General features: G+C 38.7%; 1 pseudogene; it reads left to right on the forward strand.

Moving 5' to 3' along the window:
* The first annotated feature begins 4,327 nt into the window (after positions 1-4,327).
* LOC110563186 (glyceraldehyde-3-phosphate dehydrogenase-like) lies at positions 4,328-5,386 on the forward strand (annotated as a pseudogene).
* The last annotated feature ends 5,083 nt before the right edge of the window (positions 5,387-10,469 follow it).

Below are 10,469 nucleotides of genomic sequence, written 5' to 3' on the forward strand. Positions count from 1 at the left end.
TTGCAAGATGTTTGATCCTACTGTGAACTCCAAAACTGAGAACTGAAAAACTGTGTTTAATGTTCAGTGTAAGCCCTATCACCCCAGGTGATTATGGTGTGGTTTACCAAGCCCTAACACACACTTTTACTCCAAGAGCTTTCCATACACAGGATTTAATGAAGTTAACCCTAGATCAAGAGATAGAGCAAGAAACCAGCTGACAAAGATCAAAGAGTAGGAGGGACTTTGAGCTGAGGGATATTTAAGACAGTCTGGAGACATAGAAAGAGGTTTTAGCTTAAGCTCTGGCTTTAGCTTAAGCTTCAGCTCCTCAGCTCCCTGGCTTTTTGGGTTTTGAGTTAGCAAACCTTTGGCCTTGGCTTTTTTGGTCTTTTCCTCCTGGTTGTCAGTTGAGCTAGTGAGCCTTTGTTTTTTTTTCATCCAGGTCTGAGCTGTGAAAGAAGGTCAGCTGGGTACTTTCTCTGCCTCTCTGCATTAGCAGGTTTTCACCCTATCATCTGGTGCCTGAGTCTTTACTGGTAAAATAGAATGGATGGTATTTTCCTTCTTTTAAACAACAAAAGTTAAAAATAGAAATTTGATTGGATTTATTTAAAATTTACTAATTCTATGAAAGATAGTCTAGATCTTGTGCTGCTCATATGTAAATCATTCATTAAATGTCACCTGTTCCTGGTTCTCATAAAGGTATATAGAATTCTGTCACTTTGTAGAATTCCCAGTTTTTATAATTTTATATGATCTGAGTAAAACCTTTTAGCCCCAGGTCTCTCTCACTGGTAGCTAACTGAATGGCATGTTGGCTTACTATTCATGTCTCTAAACATCCCATCCCCAAACTGAGTATTGGTGTGGACCTCATTCTAATGAACTCTTTGACTCTCTAAAGGTACACATCTTAAGTTCTGTCAAGAGGACCAAACAGAAATACTAATTTTGTAAAATCATGAATATTATGGATGCCCTGGCATAAGGATAGAGATAAAATGTAATCTTTGAGTTGGAGAGAATAAATACATCTCTTTATGTTAAAAATGAATGCTATCATTAATTACATTAGATGCTTCTTTAGTTTTAAAAAATACCTAAATCAAAACTAGTAATAAATAATATTTACATTTCTTTTTCTGGAAACAGGTAAGATAATGTGAGGGTTGCCAAGTTTGTTAGGCCTTAAACATCCCATCTCATGCTCTATTTGTTTGTTTGATTGTTTGTTTGATTATTATTTTGTGTGTGTGTTTGTGTGTGTGTTGAAATAAGGCCTTGTAGCCTTGAACTTAAAATACAAATACTCTGTCACTGATTACTGAAATATATTCCTGGACATGTTTTTATGGTGAATTTTGAGACAAGATTTTTTATGTAAATTTACATATTTAAACTTGAAGTTACTATATATACCAAGATGGTCCTGAGTTTTACATCTTTCTGCTTAAGTCTCCAGAGTATCTGAGATCGGAGTCTTGGACTACCAGGTACTGGTATTCCTTACATTTTGAACATTGCTTAGAGCCTAGGTTTGTTAACATAACACACATATGTGAATACACACACACATACATGCATCACTGTCATTTGCTGAATGACATAATATTCATGCATCAAATTTTATGCTTACTGCTGATTTTATGTATTAGTCTTACATGAGTGTAACTCCTGTTACTTATGTTAACTTAAAACAAAAATAAATAAAGCATGCCAGAAGTGTTATTGATTAAAATAGATAGTTGTTGTGGATATAAACATGTTTTTGTTTTAATCCCAGATGTGGAATGTGGGATCGACTCATATAGTCCATAAAAACAAACTATTTGCCTCATGTAGGCTCTGAGAGGAGCTCTTTGCCAGCTGCAGACAGTTTAAATCTGAGGACCCTGGCAAGAGAATAAGTGCTAGAGCCCAGACAGAGTGAAGTGCTCCAAGAAAGAACAAGGCTGCTGCTGCTGCTGCTGCTGCTACTTTAGGTTGCTGTTGATGCAGTGAGATAAGAAGTTGGAGATCTCCTGAAAGGAAGATTGGACTGGCTCCAAGGAACCCGATGACTAATCAGCAGGAAGCAGCAAAGAAAGAGAACTGAGCCCCCTCTCTCATGACCCTTTCTCTCTCCTACCTGGTGTTGGGATAGTGGAAGGGTTTGGGATGGAGTAGGGAGAAAGAGATATAAGAAATGTAAATAAAAGAGATTTTTTAAAAAAGTACGTGGAAAATATTACCAATAGTATTACTCTCATTTAGTTATTTGTTCTGGTGTGTTTGGTCATCAATTGGAAGGTTTTAATCAGTCTGTTAATATTCTTTTTACGTTTTCATTTTCACTCAGACACTTTAAAAGTGTGAAGCTTAGACCTAGAAATCTAAATAATTTCAAAGAACTGGGGCAGCTAATTCAATTCTAGAAGTCCTTAAGATGTTCATTAATGCTGCAAGCAAAACCAAAAATATTTAATGTTCACTTTTTATGTAAAATAAATTTGTCTTTGTGGAACCCTATCAGGGATAATATTGTTGTATTGTTCTAATTTGCATAAGACATACTGAAGAAGGAAAGGTGGGCAAAATCCTCATATCATCTGTCTCTCTCAATAGTTATCCCCACATGCAATTAAAGGAGAAAATATTAGAGGATGTTAAAAAGAATAGCGGACTATGTTATTGCTTTAAAAAAATCATCAATTTTGTTTCCATTCTGTGGTTATACTTGACAATTGTACCTGTTACCTACCCTTGTCTCCCAGTTGGGTTTTTACTGTCAATTTGACAGAACGTATAGCCCCCTGGGGAGAGTGACCTTCATGCTGAGAAAATTTCCAGATTGATTAGTCTGGTCTGTGAGCATGTCTGTGGGACATTGTCCTGATTTTGATTTGATGAATGAATGCCCAGCCCACTGTGGATCCTACTTTCATTTGGCAGCATGAGCCAGTAAGCAATATGGTTTCTACTTCAGTTTCTGTTTTAGCTCAACTCTGATTTCCCTGTGACATGGTGCTATTTGATACTATTGCCAGAGATACAAAAAAAAAATCCCTTCTAACTATAGATAGGAAGCTAATGGAAGAACAAAGTAAGACTGCCATAAAGTCCAACTTAATGAACCAATGGGTTCTACTGAGGTTACTTATAAAACTATGAGTGAGTGGAACAGAACAGAAATGACTCAGACAGCTGGATCACCAAACTCCATTCCAGCAGGTGTCACAGCCCATGGAAGCTGAAATTTGGTGAGCCCTGAACAACCTGTATGCTTATAGGTTGAATACTGTCCTTAGTAGGTAGTTCAGCTGGTCTGAGCCTCTTTTGGCCAGCCTCGTTGGTCTCTGCTTCTCCCAGCCTGCATGGTTGCTTTCTGTTTTTTACAGGTGACTTCGCTGGTGGTTTGAGCCTAATCTGGGCTGCTTAGCTTGTCTGAGAGTCTTTTAGATATTGCAGCTTCTCTAGAGCATCAGTTAGGAGTTCTCATAGCTTCTATATGCTTGGAAAAGAAAAACCTGGTGAATTTGGTCAGTTTCAGGGGCTTTCTAAAAATACTTTCATTTATTTCCTTCAGAACATCCATGCAGATGAAATATTTCACCTCCCCTTAACTCGTCATGTTATTTTACCTCTCTGTCTACATCCTTTTTCTTCATGAGCTCCCTACTTAGAACATCCTGTTGTTTATCCTTCTCCTCCCTTTAAACATCCTGTCTTAAAGTACCCTGTTATTTCTCCTCCCCTTTAACATCCCACACCTTAACAAGCTTTCCTCCAAGATGAAAGATTTTAATATCAGGAAATTGCTACAAAGCAAATAGAAGTATAGTCTGAAATCAACAGTTTTCCCCCCTAGGGCACTTTTGGTCATGGTTTCACACATCAACAGAAAGGAAAGTAGAACACTTGGGAAATGGATAAGGAAGAGCTGCTTTGCTGGGAAATTGGTGGGAGCTCTGAACACTTATTCTGCCAATACACAGAAAGGATTTACAGTTCATAGTAAAACAACTTCCTCTACCACAATAGACAATAGAGGAGCTGTTTAATCATACAGATTTTCAAATTTAAGAGTAGGTTTGTATAGTGCAGACTATCAGGACATGAAAGGAATTTTTTTTAAGGAAATGATCCGTCATTATAAACCTTTATTTTCTATTTTACCAACGGTTTTATGATAGCTTCACTTTGAAGATTATAATTAAACTGTAATAGAGCAATCTCTTTTTGCTGAAATAAATGACAAAATTTCAGGGCAAGTGTTTTTATCACTATAGAATACAGCATAATGGTGGAAAGTTCAGAGATAGCCTCATAATGGCAGTATCAGCCTCATTCTTGAGATACAATGGTGAAGCTTGGAGAGAACAGATTTGATCATATAGGGTGCCTAGCTACCAGGCTGCCTTTAACTCTGGCCAAGTGTATATTGTTTCCATCAATAACCCCTTCATTGACCTCAAATATGTGGTCTACATGCTCCAGAATGACTCTACCTGTGGCAAGTTCCATTGCACAGTTAAAGCTGAGAAATGTGATATCAGTGGAAAAGATAGGAGTGAGATCCCACTAACATCAAAATGGGGTGATTCTGGTACCAAGAATGTTGTGGACTTTACTTGTTTCTTCACTACTAAAGAGAAGGCTGGGACCCACTTGATAGGCAGGACCAAAAAGGACACCATCTCTGCTCTTCTGCTGATCCCCCATGTTTGTGATGGGTGGAAACACAAGAGATATGACAACTCATTCAAGATTGTCAACAATGCTTTTTGTATCATCACCTGCTTAGCGCCCCCATGATAACTACGGCATTGTGGAAGGACTCACGACCACAGTTCATGCCGTCACTGCCAGAAAGAAGACTGTGGATAGCACCTCTCAGGAGCTATGCTGATGGCCATGGGGCTGCCCAGAACATCATCCACTGGTTCTGCAAAGGCTGTGGACAAGGTAATTACAGAGCAGAATGGGAGGCTCACTGACATGGCCTTCCGTGTTCCTACTGCCAATGTGTCTATAGTGGATCTGACATGTTACCTGGGGAAAACTGCCAACTATTATGGCATCAAAAAAGTAGAAAAACATATATCAGAAGACCCACTAAAGGGTATCCTAGGCTAGACTGTGGACTAGGGTTGTCTCCTGTAACTTTAATAGTGATGCGCTTTCTTCCACCTTTGAAGCCAGGTCTGGCATTGTTCTTAATGACATTGTTGTAAAACTTATTTCCTGATATGACAACAAATATTGCTTCAGCACCAGGGTAGTGAAACTCAGGGCCTATATAGCCTCATGTTCTTGCTGGAGTGTATGGTATAGAGTTTCTTACTCCCTAGAGGCCCTGAGTTTCACTACCCCTATGGTTGCTGAACAATCCTTGTCCCAACTCTGCCCCCAACACTGAGCATCCCCCCCATTGTAGTTTCCATCCCCCACACATAGTGAAGGTGATGGTCTTAGGGAGCTTTACTTTCTTGAATACCATTAATAAAGTTATAAAGTTTACTTTGCCAGAGAGACAGAGAGAGAAGAGAGACAGAGAAAGAGAGAGAAAATTTTAACACTTTTTCTGTAAAGTTTTCCATTTTCTTGTGAGCTCTGTCCTATGTCCAGATTTTGTTTTCTTTTTTCTGAAAACAACCAACCTCCTTTTTCTGCTCATGCACATTTACATATGTCATAACATCTACTTTAGCCTGCTGATAATATAAGTAGGCCTCTTCATCTTAGATGGTCTTTTATTATAATTTGTGGATTGCTTTATTTAATTAAAATCTGACTGAGATTATCTTAACTGCCTTTTCTTTGTGGTTTAATTTTTGGAATTTTTAGGAACGCATAGGTATTTTATTTCATTGTATGGTGGTTTCTTTATTTTCTGATTCTACCCTTCTTGTTGTTGTTAATAAAAAATGAGCTGTTGGGCTATATATTTTTTTATTATTAGCCTTATGATTATCATGGCGGTATTATCTAACCCACTATCACAAATAATAAAACACACACTTGTTGGATTTTATTTTATTTTATTTTTTACCTTCTTAATCTTATTTTTAATTAATTTTTATTTTTTATATTAATTACAGTTTATTTACTTTGTATCCCAGCTGTAGCTCCCTCTCTTATTCCCTCCCAATCACACCCTCCCTTCCTCATCTTCTCCCTGCACCTCTCTAAGTCCACTGATAGGGGAGGTCCTCTGACCCTTCTCTCTGACCCTGGCTTATCCAGTCTCACCAGGACAGGCTGCAATGTCTTCCTCTGTGGCCTAGTTAGGCTGCTCCTCCCAAGGGGGTTGGGGAGGTCAAAGAGCCAGCCATTGAGTTCACGTCAGAAATAGTCCCTGTTCCCCTTATTAGAGAACCCATTTGGATACTGAGTTACCATGGGCGACATCCGAGCAGGGGTTCTAGGTTATATCCATACATGGACCTTGGCTGGAGAAACAGTTTCAGACAAACCCCTGTACCCAAGTATATTTGGTCCTTGTGGAATTCCTGAAAATCTGTACACCTAAAGAAGCTAAACAAGAAGGAGGACCTGGGGTAAGATGATCAGTTCTTACTCAGAAAGACAAATGGGATGGACATTGGAAGTAGGAGAAAATGAGAAGCAGGTCAGGAGCCTACCATAGGGGGCCTCTGAAAGACTCTACCTAGCAGTGTATCAAAGCAGATGCTGAGACTCATGGCCAGACTTTGGGCAGAGTGCAGGGAATCATGTGAAAGAAAAGAGAGTTAGTAAGACCTGAAGAAGACAGGAACTGTTAGATTTTATAATTGCCTTATTTAAGTTGGGCTGGGAAGAAATTTTAACCCATGCTGACTGTCTCAGTAACCTTACCATTCACCTTCCAGCCCCCATTCAATGTCATCCTCCTCAACCATCCTTATCTGAACTATCTTCCGTCCATAATCTTATAAATACTTGCTTTTATTCTTCATCTGGGCCCTTTCACGCCATCCATAGAGCCCTTTCTCCAGTCCCATGTGGTTCCTTCTCCACCTAAGCCGTCAATGGCATCCTCCTTCCTCCTCTCTTCCTGTCTGTCTGCCTCCTGTATCCTCCTTTACCTCTCCAAATCCAGGAACATGAACCACACCTACCCCATTCTGCCCTGTCAAGGTATAGGCCGTTTAATCAACCAGTCAGGTATGTCTTAAGCAGGTTTACAAAACAAGGATAGGTGTAACCAGATCTTGAGGGGCAGTAACACGCGTCAGACCAAATGTCAACATTTTCCTCTAAGCAGAAGCACCAAGAGTTCAGCAACACTACCTATCTCGTTTACCAGGATAGAATATGGTGCATAACAGATACCACATGGACCGGATTGAAACCTTTCAGTCCTTACGTATGCTGCCTTTCATGGGAATAAATGCTTATTTCTGTCGAGATCTGGCCTGAACATTCTGTTGGTTAGAGGAAATAAAAGAATAACCGTCAGTGTCCCTGCACCCAGGCAGTAGGGCAGGTTGGCCTGCAGGGGGCAGCGCTGCCTGAAGCGCCATGGGGTTCTCCTATAGGCAAGCTCAGGATTTGGAAGCTCAGACTGTTTATTTTCACATTCCATGTCCTTTGATGGATGCACTAAAATTCTTTCATTACTGTTTTAGCGATGTGTTACGCAATTACACTTTCGAAATGACACTTCTCATAAGAAATATCAGAATTTTAGCCATGGCTGCATGAGAGTGCCTCTTAGATTAACTGCATGGCCCTTTCGAAATGATCTTTTGAAAAATTGTAGATATTTTCATTTGGTCCTCACTTTCCCTTCACTTTTTTAAATCTGTAGTTTAAAAATGATTCAGGGATTTAATCAGATTTAGCAGTCGCTAATGCGACTGCCAAACAGCTACCCTCATTTTTAGAAAGCTGAAATAGATTTCAAATTCAAAAATGATTTTTCTCATGGTCATGCCTACACATTTTGGTTCCCCCAGCATTCTCATATATTCATATCACATATCCGGCCACTCTTTTCTGAACAATTTTTAAAGCGGCCAGTTGTCATTATTAATTCTATTATCTCTGAACTGTTTCATTTCCAGTCCCCCTTATTCCCTAACAGTGAATGTCTGGGCTCTGCAATGTCATGTGACATATCTATTCCTATGAGATAGTCAGGGTGCATCGCTGAATTCACTGTGAAGCTGCGCTGCAACTCCAGTGAAACCAGAAGAAACAAAACTTTTAATCTTCTCTAACTGACTGTCTACTATTAATGATATTAAAAAGCACTATTCTTTGTCTTTTTTTTTTGTTTATTTCTTCAGACAGAAAACGATTTCTTCTTGGTAGTAAATGAACGCAGCACCATTAAACAATTGTATGTATAATGGGAAGTATTAGGTACTCTGCTGTACTCAGGAGAACTTCAGTATTTATTTGTACATAACTGTTGAAATGGTTATTTGTATTGCAGATGATTTTGTAAGACATTTTCTCACTACAAAGCTTAGGCATTTTTTAGTTCATGTTCTTGAGCTCATCGTCATGCTCCTTCCTCATCATCCCACATTCTGAGATTACAGGCATGTACCACCGTTCCCATCTTTATCCCTCTGTCTGTCTCTCCTTTTTATCTATCCATACGGCCATATGTTAGGGAGGAGATATATTCACAGAAAAATGGCCTGTCAACCTGCGATGTCATCTCACCTATTTCACGCCCAGTACAGACAGGTACCCTTTCCTTGTCACCTCAAAGAACTACATGTACAAGAAAACATATAGATAGTTTTCAGTTTTTTACATAGTGAAGTATTCTTGAAAATTTCACCAATTCCATAATATATTTTAGATGTATTTCATAGTTTTTTGTTCTTGCTGATATCCAAGCAGTCTTTCATAATGTGGATATAACACAATTTAACAAATTTTTATTTATGAACATTTAGGTGTTTCCAGACTTTCACAAGAAATATTAATAGACTGTATTTCAGTAAACACAGTTTTCAAAATATATTCTAGCAGCTATGTTTACTTGTTGTGACTAGATAAATTGCCACAGTTTTAGCTGCTTAAAATGCTCTAATCATTTCAAAGGCAGTTGTTGTCATACAAGTCTTTCACTTTCTTGGTTAAAGTGACACCAAGATATTTTATTTATTTGTGGATACTGTGAAGGGTGTTGTTTCTCTAAACTCTTTCTCAGTCCTTTTGTTGCTTGTGTAAAGGAGGGCTCCTGACTCTGAGGTAATTTGTACTCAGACACTTTGCTGAAGGTGTTTATCAGGTGTTTATTCTCCGGTAGAATCTTGGGGGTCACTTATGTACACTATCATGTCATCTGTGAATAGCCATGCTTTGACCTCGTCTCTTCCAATTTGTATCTCCTTGATGTTGGCTGTTGGCTTGCTGTATATTGTCTTTATTGTGTTTAGGTAACTAAGGAACAAGCAAGGTCTGGAGTTAGGTCCCCTATACATATGTGGCTGATGGGCAGCTTGATCTTCATGTGGGTCACCTGGTGAGTGGGGGGTGGTGCTGTTTCTAACGTGGACTCCATTTCCTGCTTTTGGATTAAATTTTCCTGGCAGGGCTGCCTTGCCTGGCCTCAGGGGATGAGGATATGCTCAGTCCTGATGTGACTTGATGTGTTGGGGAGGGTTGATGTGGGGGAGGGGGCTCCCCTTTTCTGGGGGGAAGGGGAGAAGGGAGGTGAATGGGGGTACTGGGAGGAGAGGAGGAAGAGATATAAAGTAAATAAACTTGAAATAAAAAATTAAAAATGTGCTAATCATGTTTTAAAAGTTCTCTGGGAAGAAACATAAGAAAATCTAGAGATTAAAAAGCCACACTAGACTAGCCCTATAGGAGTCTAGAATTGAGGGTATTTTTTAAGTTTGTTTTTCACGGTTTTATTTTTATTTATCTATTGTCAAATTTATTGTTCGTTTATTTTGAATTTATGGATCTTTTGAGTTAGATTCAACTCTTTACTGCCAGGAAATAGAATGATACTATGCAGCTATACAAGTGGATGTTTTAGTGCACAAAACTGGTTTCATTTTCCTGAATTTGAATCTACTTGGAAGTGTTGTGTATAAGAAGTTAGGTAAGGGCACTCATTCTCTTTCTATATCCATATAACTAGCAGATTGTTCCCATGGTAGGTGGTATTTAGACAAAAACAGGTCTTCTCAGATTAGTCCCATGTGACAGAGGGATACAAGTGAAAACACTTAGAACAGTTTTGTATTCCATACCTGATGATTACAGCTGTTTGATTTAAATTTTGTGGGATATAATTTTATAGATTCACTTTACTTCTCTAGAATTTTGTGTCATATTAGTTTGAGAGACAACCCTGGGGGGGAAAAGTTATTTTTTTTCTGAGTTCTGTATACAGTAGTTTTCTTAATGTACTAGCATAGTCTCAGGTTGTGAAGCCATGTTATTCTTATACCACAGACATTTAAGCATGAAAATAAACACATATGTTAAAAGAACATAAATAGCTCCTGCTGAAGAGACAACAA

This window comes from Meriones unguiculatus, chromosome 2 (genome assembly GCF_030254825.1).
Source record: "Meriones unguiculatus strain TT.TT164.6M chromosome 2, Bangor_MerUng_6.1, whole genome shotgun sequence".
NCBI lineage: Eukaryota > Metazoa > Chordata > Mammalia > Rodentia > Muridae > Meriones > Meriones unguiculatus.